The following is a 19,317-nucleotide window of genomic DNA, read 5'->3' as shown; positions in this document are numbered from 1 at the left end:
TAGCCACCCGGGGTCCGCTCAGGCATAGACGTTAGCAGGGGAGCGGTTTTATGGGCACGTTCCCCTGCTGTTGTCCGCCCGTTCCCGCCTCTCCTGGAGCCAACGGGCCGGCGAGTGTGAAACTTGCCTAGGCTACTTGCTCCCTGGGTTTGCGGATGAGCATATTCACACATGTGCAAACCCCGAACAGCGGGGACAAATTTGTACCTTAACGAATGAGTCTGAATCGGCTCCTACAGATAGAGCCATCCTCATCTAGCCCTTTAATAGGATTAAGTGAGTAATAGCATTACTCGGTACTTGTGTAAAATCTGGACGCCCAATGTTTTCATTGTATTGCATCACATCACATCGCATTGCATGCAATATAGTGGCATACAATTCATGCAATGCGATTTTTCATTGTAAAGACCAGAATTTTAATTGTATAGTCACCCATGGGTGATTCCATACCCCCACTATCCAACTACGCATGGAGTGGAATATATATAGTGTGGCGAGCGCAGCGAGCCCGAAGCGTGGCGAGCAGACGCAGAATACATGTAAAGTATTCCACGTTCGCTCGCCACGCTTTGGGCTCAGTGGCTCGCTGCGCTCGCCACACTATATAAAATCATCTCCATGCGTAGTTGGATAGTGGGGGTATGAAATCACCCATGGGTGACTATAAAATTAAAAATCTGGTCTTTAGAATGAAAAATCGCATCTCATGCCTTAAGTAGTGGCATGCAATGAAAAAACCGGGCGCCCAGATAATACACAAGTACCCATTACTCTGCTTATCCCGTACTGTATTGTTGTATGTATTGTATTGCTGCTGAGAACAATAGGCCTTGGCTCACCATGGCTCTCCAGAGAAGGCTGGCTGGGGAGGGCTCCATCTGTATATATGCATTAATGTGACGATGGAGAACGCCTGCAATAACTGGGGGACTGCACGGCACAGCATGTGACAAATCATAGTCCTGTTATATGGACAAGTGTTACTATAAAACATGAGAAAAGTACCAAGGCCTCCCCATTTCCAGGTGCTCGTTACATGCATCAGCCCCACTGAAAACGTCAGGAGCCTATTGCACGCAGGGTAGTACAGAGCTTAGCTGGGCCAACGGTACGTTTCAGGGGGCGTGGCCATGCACCCTTAAGTTAAAATATACAGAAAAATAGCACTTTAATCACCACCCTGGCCACACTGCAGCCGAGCACATGGAAGCATGTGCTGGATTGAGAAGAGCTGCTGCTGGCAGGTAATGGGGCCCCATTGGGCCCCTCCATCAGACTGGTAATTAGTACCCCCTGACTGCATGCAATAGCTATTGACCTGGTAATTGCCCACAGCATTGGAATTCCACCACTGGCAGCAGTGGCAAACGCAGGATTTTTAGAGGGGGGTAGTCCAAAATCTCCCACTCTGCAAGGCATCGGAGTAAGTACAGGAGTCTGGGGGAGCGGTAACAGCCCTGAAAATTGGTATTTTCGGTACTTGTTTCCTAGCACGGCGCCAACGATTTTAATTGTATCCATCGGGTCCACAAATCAACCAAATCACGCAACCAAATCACATGCGATGTGATCGACCCGATTTTTACATTGGAACCAATGTAAAATGGTCCCTGATACCCGATTTTACATTGGGCCCAATGTAAAATGCCCCCCTAAACCCCAATTTTCATTGTATACCTACCCTGATGGGTCAAATGCCCCCCCATTGTTAACGCCACCCCACAATCAACGCCAACCCGAAGCGTGGCAAGCGCAGCAGTACACGTCTTCCGACCTTTTCATACCCCCACTATCTACGTTGGCGTGGAGTTGACTGTATCACCGAGCCTGTAGTGTGGCGAGCGCAGCGAGCCCTGGAAGGGGACGCCCATTACTCCACAGGTATTACGCGTCCCCTCGTGGGGCTCGCTGCGCTCGCCACGCTTCAGGCTCGGTGATACAGTCAACTCCACGCCAACGTAGATAGTGGGGGTATGAAAAGGTCGGAGGACGCGTACTGCTGCGCTTGCCACGCTTCGGGTTGGCGTTGATCGTGGGGTGGCGTTAACAATGGGGGGGGCATTTGACCCATCAGGGTAGGTATACAATGAAAATTGGGGATATAAATGATATAAATGAATATTATATACCAACTATTGTTGTCACAATTTAATGGAGGGATGGGGAACCTTCGGGCCTCCAGCTTTTGTTGAACTACACATCCCAGAATGCTTTTGCTGCAGTTTTAACATGGCCAATAGCAAAACATGTAGCAGTGCATGCTGGGATGTGTAGTTCAGCAACAGATGGAGGGCCAAAGTCCCCCCCCCCCCCCGCCCTGCGTTTGCATAATCATTCATGAACTTCATTAAAAAATGTACTAAGCATTGAAAAGTGATAAAGTAGAGAGGTATAAACCTCCAACCAACCAGCTCCTAGCTTTAATTTTTCAAACACAGTCTGTAACATGGCATTTAAAAACTGATTGGCCATTACATTATCACTCTTCACGTTATCAAGCTTAGTACATCTGGCAGTGTGATGATGTCGGCTATTGTATATGACAAAAGAAACGAGCAAATGATTGATACATTTGTCTCGCAGCATTTGTTGCTAATAGAGATCTCAGTGCATTTGTGCATTCACTGTAGAGTATTTGGTATAAGTAAAACACCATTAACATTACAATGATGGCACCTATACAAATGTGTCAGTAACAAAATAAAATAAAAGCTAAGGTTTCATTGCTAATATATTTCACATCAGAATACCTATTACACCTATATATTATACACAGACATCATTGTCTATCATACATAGCACACAGACATAAACCTCATTGACCGCCATATATTGAACAGAAATCAGAACCCCCCCACCACCACCACTATTGTCGTCAAACATTGTCATTCACCACATTCTCCAGAGGCAGAAGATTCTTAAGGACAGAATTGTTGGTAATTCCTCATCTTTGCGGCCACAGCTTACGCCCGTTACATTAGCCGCTTTCAGAATAACATCATTGTCCCCTTGCAGGCTCTCTTCGCTCGCCACAACTTTACTAAAGGTAATGGATGGTGGCGTGGACACAGGAGGGTGGCGTGGACCCAGGGTGGTGCGGGTTACGATACATAAGTTCCGTAGTGTAAGCTGTGTCCCGCAAAGATGTATGTATGTATTTGTGTGTATATATATATATCTATTGGTAGAATAAGAACAGGCGCTCCATAGTGCGGGTAAAAGTTGACAATTTTATTGGTGAACAATAAAAGCACACAGAGTGGGGATAAGATCACGTACCAAGGGTGGCGGTATAGGGTACCGCAGACAAATCAGCATGAGAAAATGGTGCCCAGCACCTAGTGGTTTCTGGAGCCGATTCACAAGCGTACTCCTTCGTTCAATTGACGTCGCTAGGCCACGCCCCAACGCGTTTCGTCATCGACTTCGTCAGAGGGCTGGCCTAGCGACCTGTATTGCAGGACTGGTCCCGGTCCCTCCGCCGAACTGACAGCGTGTGGATGCTGATACCCTGTGCTGGCAAGCTGTTAACCCCTAACCTTCATGTATGTGAGCTTTTATTTTTTCAAGTAAAAATATTGAATTTATTGCTCATTGGTGCGCTCTTTCTCCTTACTTCTTTTGTATATATATATATATATATATATATATATATATATATAATTAGGGATGGCCATCGCCCATCGATGATTTGAAATCATCGATGGTTCATGGCCGATGTCGAATACTTTTGCCATCGATGGGGGAGAACCAGATGGTTTCCCTCCATCAATGGAACAGCAAAACAATGTTTTGCTGTTTTTTGTCAAAGCGCCTGGACGCGTTGTATAGCTCCGACACCCGCTAAGCCCTGCCCCCTATATTTTGATTGGCCCACAGGCCAATCAATCAAACATAATGGATGACCATCAATATGTAAAAATATCGATGGTCATCCATTGCATAATTTAGCACTATCGATGGCCAGTTGCAGAATTGACATCGATGGCAATCCCTAATAAATATATATATATAGATATATAGATAGATAGATAGCTAGATACAGTAGATATGTGTAGAAATATAGATAGATATTTTTGCTCCTCAGGAATGGTAGCTGTCACAACAGTGGAGAGATGGCAGAGGCAATGACAGATTTAAAAAACTGGTTCCCCATGCCCAAAAACCACCCTGCCCTTGGTGTGGTGACCCCTGAGCACTAATCTGTCACTTTTCACTGATTTCCCAAATGTGTTACTGTGTAATATCAGTGGGAAGATGATGTGAGGCATGGGACAGAGAGACCAACTGCCATTTCCAACTGCCGCCCGCATGCCACATGCCAGGTGTAAAACCTCAGTGTGCTGGCCTCTCACTGGCATTTCTTGAGCAGGAGCAGAGGTGAGCACAAGAAGAAAATACCCCCCTAGAGAGATCCAGCTTTTACAGCGTGTTTCCTCCAGGTATTATCAGTGATCAGAGAGATCAGCGCACATTAACATCTATGTTTTCTTTTCTTTTTTTCTTTTTTTTTGTGCACCTTTGGTGCAATTTACCATCGACAATGAGCCGGAGGGAACTGGCCCAGTTATTTGGAACTGGGCCATATCCGAACACCTCCTGGCTACGATCTGGACGCCGCAGACCATCTTCAGGCGTACCATCTGCAGCAGCCCAACCAGCAGTGGCACCGTCCTCAGGAGCACCAGCAGCGGCAGCACCATCCTTGGTAGCACGGAGACCAGCAGTCATCCTTGCCCGCCTTCCATCCTACAGGAGATGCACCTTTACAGGAGGCGGCGCTGTAGAGTCCTGCACCATCTGCATCTCCCAGTTTCGGATTTGTGAGGAAGTGGCGGTCACATCCTGCAGGCATGTTTTCCACGTCTCATGCCTGACACAGTGGCTGGACGTCAACAGCATCTGCCCCCTGTGCCGCGCACGATGCTTTGACCTGAGCAGATTTCCCCAGCGTCATCTTTAGAGGAAATCAAGAACATCATTGCCCCCAAACATCCAGGGGTGCAATCCAATGACGTAAGTACTATTCTTACTGGTCATGTCCTTGTTGTCTTGTCTCCCCCTGTCTACCCTACTCGGGGATTAGCTACTTGCTGCTGTTGTCAGCAGAAGTCTTGAGGGATTTTACCTTTTTTACCTGAACTGACGGACTTAATTTGGCACATTAAAATTTGGCTTTCAATTTCAAATTCTTCAGTCCCTCAGCAGGATTTTGGTTTCACCTCTTGCTGAGTTCTACTTGTGTTATCCTTGCTCTCCCCCAACCCCCTATTCCCTCATGTGTCTTTATGTTGCTTCTGATTGGCCCTGAAGCTTGTCATTATTCGGCTAATTGGCATTCAATTAAACATTTTTTTTTTTTTTTGGCAGATCATCCATTTTAATAAATTTTAATGCTTTGGGAGCTATCCACGAAGCAGTGGAAAGAGGGGAGAATTGTGATTGGTTGCTATCGGTAACATCTCTACTGGCTCCTCCCTCCATTCTTCTCACTGCTTCCCCAATAGACCCCATTTGCCACCAATCTTAGTTTAAACATATTTAAATATTTTTAATGTGTTTCAAATAAATTCCACATTTTATTCTGCCAAATACATGCCTCTGAGTCTTTATTTATATTATGGTTACTTATGATTGTGTGATTATATGGTATATACATGGGACACCCCTCAGATGGTGGAAGGTAATGGGCACCATACATTTCCTAATTGATTTAGTTCTAATAAATGAATGGCAATCACTGTGTCTGAGTCTTTCTGTTATATAATTTTATTAATGGTATTTTATGGTTATATTATTATTTTGTGGCTGGCGTGGGGGTCAGATAGAAGATGTTAATCCTATGTCGCATAATGCATGTGCAAGGGTGATTAGCATCAGAAAATGCAAATGGATCATAAACACAAACTGTCCAGACTCTGGGCCAGATGCACTAAGCTTCAAAAGTGATAAAATGGAGAGTGTTAAACAACCAACCAATCAGCACCTGCCTGACATTTTTCAAACACAGTCTGTGACATGTCAAGTAGGAGCTGATTGGCTGGCCGTTCATCACTCTCCATTTTATCACTTTTGAAGCTTAGTGCATCTGGCCATGTGACTGACAGGAAACCGGCGTTTGGGGGGGGGGGGGGTGGAAATCCTGCCATATTCCAGGTGTTTCTGAAAAATGCAGTCGTGCCCAGGTATTTAAGAGGAGAGTCTGTGATGTCAGCAATGACCACTGTCACAGCAGTCCTAGATTAATGGAAGGGGGAAATTTGAGGAAGAATTACTTCACAGAAAGAGTAGTAGATAAGTGGAATAGCCTCCCATCAGAGGTAGTAGCGGCAAATACAGTAGTACACAATGTAAACATGCTTGGGATAGGCATATTGATATCCTTACAAAAAAATAAGGATCAAATATGTTTTGAGGTAACGGGGGAAATTTACTAAGAAAAATTAGTGGAAAAAAATCGTATTTTCATATGAAAATACGATTTTTGGGGGCTTATTCGTATTTTTGGCATTTACTGTGCCAAAAATACGAATTTTCGTATTTGTATTGATGGGACATTCGTATTTGTATTTACAAATAAGAATGAATACACCATCGATAGAATACGACAGAAATCACCATTCAAAAGAATGGTGATTCCTGATTTACTAAGCGGCTGTATTGAAAATCCGACCGCTAATTAGCGTAAAACGGCCGTGAATGGCTGGGCAAAAACGGCAGGAAAATACACTTTATTTTCCTGTCGTATTTGTAGCCTTCAGTGTTAAAAAAATAAGAATAAAAAAAAACAATTAAAAAAAAACGGCATGGGGTCCCCCCCACAGCCGTAACCAGCACCAGGCTGAAAGAGCCGGGCTGGCAATAAAAAATCAGGAAACCCGACAAATAGGGGTTTCCAAAATACGGGGGGACAAAATGAGTAGGGGTCCCCTGTATTTTAAGAACCAGCCCCAGACCAAACCAGCCAGCAGGGTAATGTCACAGCCGGGGTACACTTACTATATAAGGTCCCGCGGCCAAAACATTCATCCCTACTGACCAGTCAGCCTGGCCAGGGGCCCTGGGGGAGTGGGGACCCCCCAATAAAGGGCTCCCCCTCCAGGACTTACCTGACCAGGCTGAAGCCTGGTGCTGTCCCCGGTTCCCCTGGGCGGTGGGCATCGAGCTGATTGCAGTGTAAAAAAAGAATAAACTATTGTTAAATACTGTGGAACTAATAGTCCCAGCAAGCCTCCCCCCGCAAGCTGGGACTTGGAGAACCACAAGTCCCAGCATGCGGGTCATTAAAGGGCCCGCTGGTACTTGTAGTTCCACAGTATGAAAAATAGTCAAATAAATACACACTGACATATGAAAAATAAAACTTTAATACAGCCAAAGCCCACACATACTGATACTTACCTATCTTAAGCCTGTTGGTAGGTCCCGGGGCTCCATGGTCCAGGGTCTGGTGCCTTGGTTCCTGGGTCTGTGGCTGCGAGGTCCGGGGCCTTGGTTCCGGGGCTGGTCTGGGTCTCCAGGGCTGAAGAGTCCGGGGTCCAGGATCCAAAGAAATCCATTTGGGGACCTGTGGAAGGAAATCCTACTCACCAGGTCCTCTGGCGAAGATCCCGTCTTCTTCTCTCCGCTGTAGTCCAAGTCGCGCATCACCCCGCTCGGACTGAGGAGAGACGCAGAGAACATTCATCTTCCGCGCCTCTCTTCTGAATGATTCTATTGGCCGCCTAGCGGCCAATCAGGAGCCGACTTTCTCGGCTCCAACATGTCTAAAAAAGGGGCAAGTGATTCTTATCTGCCATCACATTCTATGTTTCTTTAGGGTCACAGTTAAGGTGCATACACACTCGTAGAAACTGTGCATGAAAGATATTGGTGACAGATTTCCCTTGAACTTCCCAGAGTTGTTTACAAAACAGCTGGTACATTTTTTCTTGAAAGATTTAATGCCCCGCAGGCTGGGACTTGTGGTTCTCCAAGTCCCAGCTTGCGGGGGAGGCTTGCTGGGACTCATAGTTCCACAGTAAAAGACAATAGTTTTTATTCTATTTTTTTACACCATTCCATCAGCCCGATGCCCACCGCACAGGGGCATCGGGGACAGCACCAGGCTTCAGCCTGGTCAGGTAAGTCCTGGAGGGGGGGACCCCTTTATTGGGGGGGGTCCCCACTCCCCCAGGGCCCCTGGCCAGGCTGACTGGTCAGTAGGGATGAATGCTTTGGCCGGGGGACCTTACATAATAAGTGTCCCCCGGCTGTGGCATTACCCTGCTGGCTGGTTTGGCCTGGGGCTGGTTCTTAAAATACGGGGGACCCCTAGTCATTTTGTCCCCCATATTTTGGGAACCAGCTCCAGACCTGGAGCCTGGGGCTGGTTGTAAAAAATCAGGGAACCACTATTTGTCGGGTTTCCTGATTTTTTTAATACCAGCCCCGGCTTTTTCAGCCTGGTGCTGGTTACGGCAGTGGGGGGGGACCCCATGCCTTTTTTTTATGGGTAAAAGGGCTACCCCTTTCCCACTGCCGAAAAAACGGCTTTTAAGCGGGTAAAACACTGCTTTTTACCCGTTTAAAAAAACACGGTATTTTTAAACGGGTACAGCAACCTGGAGCATTCCCACTGCAGCTGTACCCGTTTAAAAAGCCTAAAAAAACGGCAAATTACAGTGAAAAAAAAAACAAAACAACCAGTATAAAGTCACCGGCACGGCTGTAACCAGCCCCGGCCTCAAAGAACCTGTCCTGGTTTTTACAAAAAGAAAACATTGGGCAAACTGAGTAGGGGGATCCCCTGATTTTTTTTATATTTTTTAAACACCGTGGTGGTCCCCCCTCCCAAGTATAACAAGAATACGGTCATTGGGTCACCACCAAGTAGGCAACAAGCATTAGGTCGACACAACTTTAGGCCAACATGCTGTAAGGTCAACAAGACTTTAGGTCGACAGGGTCATTAGGTCGACGTGGTTTTTTAAAACTGTTTTGAGCCAACATGTGCCAACAGGTTGTAATCCACTAGGGCATGGTGGGAAAAGTAAATAGTGTGCTGAGCGTAGCAAGCCCGAAGCATGGCGAGCGCAGTGAGCCATACGTCTATGTTGACTGAGTTGACATAAAGGTAACATTTAAAAAATTAAAACTTGAAAAAAACTTGTTGACTTTTTCACTGTCGACCTTACCCATGTCCACCTAATGACCCTGTTGACCTAATCCATGTGGACCTTATGACCCTGTCAACCTTACCAATGTCAAACTACACTTATGTTTACCTTTCAGCATGTTGACCTAGACACATGTCAACCTAAATGCATGTCGACCTAATGACAGTCTGGTGACCAACTGACCCACACCCGTATAAGCAGCCCCAGGCTCTTTGAGCCAGTGCTGGTTTTAGAAATACAGGGGACAAAATGAATAGGGGGTCCCCTGTATTTCAGCAACCAGCACCAGGCTCTTGGACCGGTCCTGGTTCCAAAATTACGGGGCACAAAAAGAGTAGGGGTCCCCCGTATTTTTGGAACCAGCACCAGGCTCCAACAACCAGTGGTGCAATGCCACAGCCGGGGGAGACTTTTTATATAAGCTGCCCCGGCCGTCACATTAACACCCTGACTGGTCAGCCCTGCCTGGGTCCCTGGGAGAGTGGGCACACCCCCAATAAAGGTGTCCGTCCCCCCCCCCCCAAAGGCCACCCCAGGCAGGGTTGAAGCCTGGGGCTGTCCCCTACACCCTTTGCTGGTGGGTGCCGGGCTGATAGTAAATTAACCATTGGTGGTCAGTGGGGTAATTAGTTTCTTATTTAAATTCATTGGTGGTCAGTGGGGTATACATTTTTTATTTAAATACATTGGTGGCAGTGTGAAAAAGCACTGTAAACATTGGTGGACAGTGGGGAACCTTCATACTTACCAGTGGACTCCGGCGTCTTCTCCCAGCAGCGTGTCTCTGTCCAGCGGCGCCTCCGTCTTCACTCCAGACTCGAGTGTGATGGAGGAGGTCGGAGGGCAGCGGGCGCGGCTTCCGCCGGCAGTCTCCTTCCGGCGCATCCTTCCAGCAGGCTTTCCTCCAGGCGAGCGGCGAACGACGGTAGAGCAGGTAAAAATTGACCTGCCCTGCACGGGCGACGGGTGATGACCGCTCACCGTCGTTCGCCGCTCGTCGGCCTGCCCGTACACACTCCACAATTTTTTGATCAATATCGTTCATAAGGGCCAAAATGAACGATATTGGTCATAAAAAATCGTAGAGTGTGTATGCACCTTTACTTGTGCAGAGATAATTAGATTTGGGTGGGGATTTACACCTGCCACACCTGCAGTGCACATGGTTTTGTCCATCTAAGAAATATTTTGTCAGAAAGAGTGAACTAGAATAAGGGCCACAGTTCCTGCTGGAGCCTGCACAAAAATAGCCCTGAGAATATCCATAACATACATACATACATATTTATATAAGATGGTGTGTGTGTTGGGGGGCACCAATATTTATCTTGCATCCTGGCAACCGGGATGAACTTACGCCACTGGGTCCTACACATGGCGGAGCACCATTAACCGGGACTTTGTGCATCAGGAAGCCGATCCTACGGGACCTTAATTAGGGACATTATGCACCTGCACCTGTAACTACACATTGTGATAGTCGGGTAGCTGCTGCTTCTGATCAGAAGGTGGAAATACCGATAAGGACAGACAGGATGAACAATGAGGGACACGACTCAACTAATGTCCAGAGTGGTTCTGTAGCATGCTGGGACTTGTAGTTCCAGAATTGCTGTGGAAACAGTTGCCCATAATGTAATATTGTGCATAAGACATATGGAGGTTTTCTGGTCCCTAAACCTTCTATGGAATGAGAAGTGCAGGGCTGCCACTGGGAATTATGGGCCCCTCCCTCTCCCTGGTGTATTACAATTATCTACTGTCTGTAACTTTTTTTTTTATTAGCAACCTGCGTGTTAATCAGATTGCCGATGGTTACGCCATTGTTCTGATGCTTCGCTTTAGGATGCAGTAGTGTATCAGAAGCTGATGGCCATGCGGGCTGCGGGGATAGACTGTCCCCATAGCACCCCCCTGATGGCAGCCCTGGAGTAGTGTCTTGGGTGCAGATCACTTATCCTTATACTGTAATAAAATAAAGACACTGAGACGTAGATTTGGCAGAGAAGTGTCAGCTGTTTATTAATATACAAATGATTATTGATATATAGGAGGATCTGCCCCCCAAAAAATGCTACTAATTGTATTGGCAACTCCGCTAGAGTGGCCTCAACAAACATGGAGACACAGAGGGGAATATGGGGGGTGGGGGGGTATTTAGGGAAACACAAGTGAACTCGGCAAGAGGTAAAATAAAAACCTGCTGAGGGACAGACCTAGGAATACATTGTGTCATTGTAAATAGCCAAATTAGTCCGTCAGTACAGGCAAAAATTGTAAATCCCTCAAGACTCCCATTGCCAACAATGGCGAGTAGCTAATCTCCGAGTAGGATGGACAGGGGAACAGACAAGAAAAACAGCATTGGACATGAGATACCAATAACAGATAGGGTTAATTTATCATAGGATCGCGTATACAATGCGATGTGGGCAGGTCATGATCTACTGCCCAGGGTCGCTTTGCAATATGTGATCCTATCGCTGGGATATATATCCCTGCAGAGGCATTGACACTGCTGTATTCTCTCTGTAACAGAAATTCCTCGGACCATCTTGAGAATTATGTAATACCCCTTTCAGACATACTACCCGGATTTTAGACCCGGTTCAAACCCGGGTCTTTAAAAATCCCAGGTCCATTGCAGGTGCGCAGGACCCGGGATTTTAGAGTACTAAAATCCCAGGTAGAGCCTTCCAGACATACCCTAGGATTGTGCATGTGAAAAATCCCGGGATTTTGCCGTATGTCTGAAGGGGTATCATCTAGATCTTAACTGAGACTTCTTCCATGTTAAATCCTTAAAATTCCTCTCTATTTTATATTCTGCTCTTCTTTTTTACTTTTTTTTTCTTCAACCCCCCCCCCCCCCCCCCCGGACGAACCCTCTCTATTTCTTATTCCCCCCCCCCCTCCTTTATTATTTATTTTTGTTTTATTTATACATTTATTTTATTTTCTTTCCTATTCCCAAGCTATATCATTTACCCTTATTACTTCTACTGTTATTATGAATTAATATGCTTGATACGCATTTGACAATTTAAAATACATATTTTATTACAATACTTTTTATCCTGTTATTTCATTATTTTTGTTTAATAAAATTGTTAGAAATTTCCGTCACAATGTACTTGTTCTGAAGGACATTGTTCCTTTTTATTGAACGTATTTCTTGTACATTGAGAAATGTTTATTTATTGTCTACTTTTCAAGAGACTGTCTCAATAAAATATATATGATAAAAAGAAACTGCCGTATTCTACAGAGATTCTGACCCCTCGTCTATTAGGACATCCGATTGGAGCAAAGTAGAGGCAACCAATTTGGAAGATGCCACCAGCTCCAACACCAGTACGGCCCCAAAACACGCAACTGAGAAAGCAAACCATAACAAAACAGTCTCATAAGGAGAAAACGCCAACCCTGGTACCGCCACTAAGAACACCGGAAGCAGATGCGCGTCCAGCAGTTCCCAGAAAGCAGGAATATCTTGATCTTGGATGTGGTGTGTGCCTATTATGCCCCCATTGCCAAACATAAGATGGGCACTGGCTTGTAGGAGCACAGTGGGCCTGATTCATATTGGGCTGGAGGTGCTTCCCGCGGCAACTTACATGGATGCAGCAATGACAGCACTAATATGGTAATGTAGCAGGAGGTGTCACACATGCCGCCCCCAAGGAGCATCAGACTGTCAATCACTGACAATGGGAAGCTGTAGTACAACCAAGTCGCGGACCTGTACTGCACATGTGCAATATGGATCCGACACATTGCGCATGGTACCAAACATCTATACTGTACTACAGGGGGGGCCAAACCTGTCCTCAAGATCTACCAACGGTGCATGTTTTCCAGGCAACCTGTGGATCTTTAGTAGGAATGAATGCAGCAGGTTTTAAAATGTGATGGTTAGTAATGACTACAGCTGTGCACCAGCTAGGTAACATGGAAACCGTGGACCGTTGGTAGATCTCGAGGACCGGTTTGGCCATACCTGCAGTACTACATGCATCACTACAGCATCAGGGCAGGAATCAGGCCGAATATGCTGACTACGGTCCCATACACACTATCCTGGACCCGGCGCACAGCACTCAGGAGAGATCACAGTGTGGCTGATAGCCTCTCTGGCATGCGCAGTGGTGATTTTCGCGCAGACAGGAGAGCTAGCACAGCATGGGGTGCGGCAGCTGCGGTAGTGACGGGGGAATGGCTGCAGTGGCGGAGCACATCTTGAAACAAGCAGGAGGCAGAAAATAAGGTGTGATGGTTACTTTTATTTATCAAAGCGTCAGACATTTAATTCTAGTATCCTGTAACATCGGGTGACATTCTATGGGATGAGATAAATGCGCATGTTTTTTAAGCGCACCACATCGCCGCTATTCGCCCTTTTTCAAATCGCACTTTTCAGTCATAATTTGCATATTTAATGTGATGCGCTTTGGAGGCTGAAAAGTGCGAAGAGGTGCGATTTGCGGCAAAGTGGTGCGATTTTAAGTCACAAAAAAGTGCGAGTTCTTCCGCCGGTCATGTGCGAATTTTGGACCAACCGGAGTGCGATTTACAAAACTGTCTCCGCATGACTAAGAACCCCCCAACCTATTGGCCCATCTCTGTCCCCTCCATTATGCATCACACCCCCTATATAAAGGGGCATTGGCGCCAGTTCACTCTTTGTTAGGAAGTAAGGAGCATGGAGAGGAGCAGTGGCAGTGTGATTAGAGGAAGAGGAGTTTGTGGCAGAGTGAGGAGTGGCAGAGAGAGCAGTGGCAGAGTGAGGAGTGGCAGAGGGAGCAGTGGCAGAGGGAGCAGTGGCAGAGGAAGCAGTGGCAGCAGCCAGCCAAGTGGGAGAGCCAGCAGTGTGGCAGGCAGCATGGCCACAGCAAGGCCAGCCCCAGGCCATGCCCTGGGCGTCCAGCCCCAGCAGGAGGAGGTGGAGGATCCGCTGGCATCCCCATCCTACAGCCAAGACCTTGACCATACCCCACAGCAGCTGCAGGAGGGCCACATGTCAGAGGTGGAGGAAGATGGTGGTGAGGAGGAGGAAGACACTGGCATGGAGAAGGAGGGGTACATGGCTGGAGTAGAAAATGAGGAGGAGAAGGTGGAAGCTGGCCGCACAAAAAGTGGCCGAAAGGTCCGTTTTTCATATGAGGAAAATGCAGCACTTGTCCGGGCTATCCTGCCAGTGTTTGACCATTTGCTTGGCAAATCTCACCACAAGACCACTGCACAGCGCAAAAGGGCTATGTGGAAGGATATCACCCAGGCGGTGAACGCTATCAGTCAGCACAAGCGCCTGGTCCGCAATGTGAAAAAGAGATTCAACGACATCAAACGGCAGTTGAAAAGTAAAATGGCCATGGAGTTGGAGGAGGCCACCAAGACTGGAGGAGGAAGCCCCACCACTGTGTGCTACAATTCGTATGAGGTGAAGCTGAAGCGCATCATACCCCCTGAGGTCCTGCCTGGCATGCACGTGGCGGATACTGATAGGCCGCAAACGCCATCCAGAGCTGGTAAGTGTGACCCCATGCAAACTTAAACATACATGCCAATGTTTTATAACTATAATGTTCACTTGTATTGTTATGCTAAGTAAAGTGCTGCTGTGGAACTATATAGCCCAGCAAGGTCATGCACAAGAAATTGCATGCTCCTACTTTCAAATTGCTCATAATGCTGGGCCCTGTAGTTCCACAACTGCTCATATTGTTCAACACTGTAACATTCTTTCTAGCAGCCTTACATGTATGTGGCCAAAAACACAGAGGTGTACTGGTGGTTTAGCTGCCATGACTACATACCACCGATTATCCAATAGTTGTCATGTGGCCACTAATTTAATAATAATTTTACCAAATAATAGTGTTAAAAAAAAAAAAATGTGGTGAAGAAATAATACAGTCCAAATCCAAAGGAAGTATTGTCCATTATAGTCATTTCAATGCATGGGTTTTGTAAATGCTTATCCATTGTAAGGTCCATAATGGCTGCATATCTTTCCTTGTACAGATTGTCGATCCCGAAGTGCTGCAGCATCCAAGACAAGAAGGCCCGTTGCTGCAGAATCTGCGGAAGCAGGTAAATGAACAAAAAACACCCCATTACACATACAGTACACACACCCATGTCACATCAACAATATCTCACACTACATTCATCTCCTGCTGCTACATTGCAACGGAAATGAATGTCCCCCACTTCCCCACCCCGGCGGAGTGTTAGGACCCGTGGTGGCCTTGGTGCAGGTTCTAGAAGTGGTGAAGGGGTGCCTGATGCTGGCAGAAGGTAGCTCATATATATGTTTGTTAATTTTGTAAAATCCCAAACATCTTGTAACATGCCCCCACAGTTGTTATGTTTCAACTGCAAAAATGCAGATTGCGTCTGAAAAAGTAGGCAGAAGTAAAAATGTCTAACCGCATACCATTGTGTTTGTGTCTTTTTATAAAAACCAATTATTGTGTGAATTCTAACATATTTTTATGTCAATGTTATTAATTATTATTATTAATGTCAATGTTACATGCTGTGTCGGGGTACGTACATAACACCCCTAGGTATGTGCGTCCAGCATCTCAAGCCCTATGTAAAACAGTATAGATGACAGTGTGGCATATATATGCATCAGTACTTACCTCTTCATCTGTATCCACAGGTGCTATACAACTAGGGACCAACCAAACAGATTCTTCAATAATGGTGTTAGACGAAATGGAAATCATTCTTGAACCGGTCGAGACCTTTGCGGCAGACGAAGAAATACAGACCTCATCACAGAGTGATCTTCCCCCAAGTGGGGTGTCTCCCAACCCACCCCCACCCACCAACACACCCCATACAGCAGCTTCTGCTTCCCAAGTAGCTAACTCCTTGGTCAATTTCAAGGACAAGCAGATAGAATTCATGGCCTCCCAAAGCCTGCAAATACGTAACATCCCGGGGTACATGCGTGACACCTTTCTTCAATTACGCAAAATTGCACGTAGTGTACGGGTAGGTGTAGGCACTCATGTGCGCATTGCTAACAGCATTGACACCCGTTTTGCAGAACAAACTTCTGCTATAAGGGAACAGAATAGGCATATTGGCAGCCTGGCGCAAAGTATAGCTGCACTAAGCCAATCATGCACAGCGCAGACCAATGCCTTAATAGGTATGCAGGCCCAAATACAGCAGCTGGAAGCCAATGTGGGAGGTGGCGCAGCATCAACCCTGAGCAGTGTATCCAGCACCCCAATAAGTGGCTCCCCCACTTCCCCACCCCGGCGGAGTGTTAGGACCCGTGGTGGCCTTGGTGCAGGTTCTAGAAGTGGTGAAGGGGTGCCTGATGCTGGCAGAAGGTAGCTCATATATATGTTTGTTAATTTTGTCAAATCCCAAACATCTTGTAACATGCCCCCACAGTTGTTATGTTTCAACTGCAAAAATGCAGATTGCGTCTGAAAAAGTAGGCAGAAGTAAAAATGTCTAACCGCATACCATTGTGTTTGTGTCTTTTTATAAAAACCAATTATTGTGTGAATTCTAACATATTGTAATGGTATATGACAATGGGATTGCACTAAAGTAGTGTGGGGTAACTCCATGGCCGGCAAAGGTTGTGGATCTACATATTCCAGCAGGCTCTGACACTCATGGTTTGGACTGTAATGGTTGTAGTGTGTCAGGGCATGCTGGCACATGTAGTTCCACAACACCAGTGAGCCATGTTGGACTGCAAACTTCATTCATACATGTATCAAATGTACTTACAAGCTAGATACCAGCAAGGCATAGGTCAGCACCACCATCTGCATCCGTTGGGCACTGTGTATTAGGCTAAATGTGGGTGGAAACAGATGTTATTGGTCAATAATTTGTTTATGAGTACACTTACACCACAGGTACATTTTTGAGTACAGGGCACATGTGCTTACCAGAAAAGTAACGGCTGATGATGTATGTCCGGCACAACTTCTTTAAAGCAAGTAACACTTGAGTAAAATGCTTAGAGAAAGTGGCCTGTGATACCCCCAAGGCCCATGAGGCCACAGACTGAGTGGAGCCTGTGGCCAAATAGTAGAGGGCACACATTAATTTGTGCTGGCCAGACACTGCATAGTTGGCTCCCCCAAAAGGGTCCAAATCATCTCTCACCTGCTCATATAAGTCCAACAGGTTAATGCGGTTCAGCGTAACCATCCCCACAACCTGTTGATCCGAGAGGGAGTCCAGGTACAGGCGAGCACGATACATACGTGGGGTACGCAGTAGTCGGGGGGCTACCAGGATCTGGTGCGCAGCTTCCTCCCTCCAGCGCAGCTCCTCCAAATGGGCCACATCACAGATAAGCAACTCCAAAATAGTCTGCAAAATCTCCATGTCTGAAACCCTCACAGGTGTCCTTAATGATATTGGGGTTTATGTAGGGGTGTTTGTGAGTGAAAATGAGGGCACCTGTGGTGAAATTAACCATGTGTGCACTTGACCAAAATGAGTTCTGGGCCAAATCGCCAAACAGAACCTGGTCTGAAATAAGTGCGATTATTAGACACCTAAAAAGTGCGATTTGCGAATGCGCATTGCATTAAATAAGCCAGTTGTATACTTTTCTATACGAAAACATCTGGATGCGATAAAAATGTGAATTAATTTCGCACTTTTGGTCCGCATGCCTTAACGCACATAATATGCGATTTCAGTCCCTTAGCGCACCCTATTAAATTGGCGATTTGACGGAAAAATGCGATGTCGCCATTTTGTTGACTAATTAACGCCAAAAAACGCAAATCTCATCCCATAGAATGTCACCCATCATGTCATCAGGATAGTATAGGTCTGGGTGCCAGATACTAATATATATATATATATATATAATTAGCACTCACTTTTCATTTTATTTTAAATGCCGAGCACCCATTCAGAAAGGGTGTGGCCATGCCCCCTTTATGAGTGGCCACACCTGCTTTACCCATGACCACACCCCCTTTCTGGGTATGTACCGATTTCTGCCCTTCAAATGTTGGCGGGTATGCAATCTTTGTTAACAAGGTGCAGGAGCACGCATCGTTAATGATAATGATATTTTGCATGCTAGACCAGGGTACCCTCACTTACCGATGATCTACCGGCACCTCCTCCTGTGCAAATTATTTCCCTTCCAGTGCAACACCCACCCCCTATGCAATTCCCCCTTGTGCAGGTTCCACCATGTGCAGAAACCCCCCTCCCTCTCACAGAGCAGGACAGTCCCCCATGTGAATTACCCCATCTGTGTGCAGATTTCCTCCACCTATGCAGAACACCCGTACCTCTGTTCCAATGCAAAATAACCACCTCTCTGTGCATAATTGGGGGGGCAGCTGCCATCTGGCTATTTCAGCTGTCCGCCCTTTGCATGTGCGTCATGACATCATTAGCATATTACGCAGGGCGTGCACATATTCTAATGGCCCCGCCCAGTACCACACGCCCCTCTCCACCCCCTGCTCACAAGGCTGCGAGCGTGCACTCGCCGACCAGACTTCTCGGCAAGTTCGCACGCACCCAGCGTATACACATGTGCAGAAATGCTGCTGCGCATGCACATACACCGAAAATCGGACCCCTGGTGAATGAAGGGGTCCGAGCGAATGAACCAGAACAAGGCCCTGTGTGTGAAGGGTTCGACTCCCGCTTTCAGCTTCCGCCGGTACTGACTATTTCAGCTGCCGCTGACCTGTTCTCTCTCCACCATTGGCTGGATGGACCTGGATCTAGCAGGCTTTTCACATGCCGTACGTGAGAGTGTGGATGCGCGGATGGCGTCATTACGTCAGCCGCGCACTGCATTACTGGGAAGCCTCTCCTTGTTTCAGAGGCTTTGTTTCATGGCAGGAGTTGGTCGCAATCTACCGGTGAGAGCTCCGCAAGCTACCGGTGAGAGCTCCGATCAATGATTTGGCCACACCAGCACTGGACGATATTCTGAAGGATATCGCTTAGAAGCGACTTTCTTAGCAATATCTGTCACAATATCTTCCCACTGAAGGGAGACATGCATCAAGGTCAACACACTTAAAGGTCAACATTGGCTTAGGTCGACCGGTCATTAGGTGGACATGGGTTAACAGACCATGGTAAGACGTGAAACATAAAAATAAAATAAACAAAATTACAATCA

Source organism: Crinia signifera, chromosome 2, assembly GCF_055691185.1.
Source record: "Crinia signifera chromosome 2, ASM5569118v1, whole genome shotgun sequence".
NCBI classification, from domain to species: domain Eukaryota; kingdom Metazoa; phylum Chordata; class Amphibia; order Anura; family Myobatrachidae; genus Crinia; species Crinia signifera.
The sequence above is the reverse complement of the archived record's forward strand: the minus strand, read 5'-3'. Positions refer to the sequence as shown.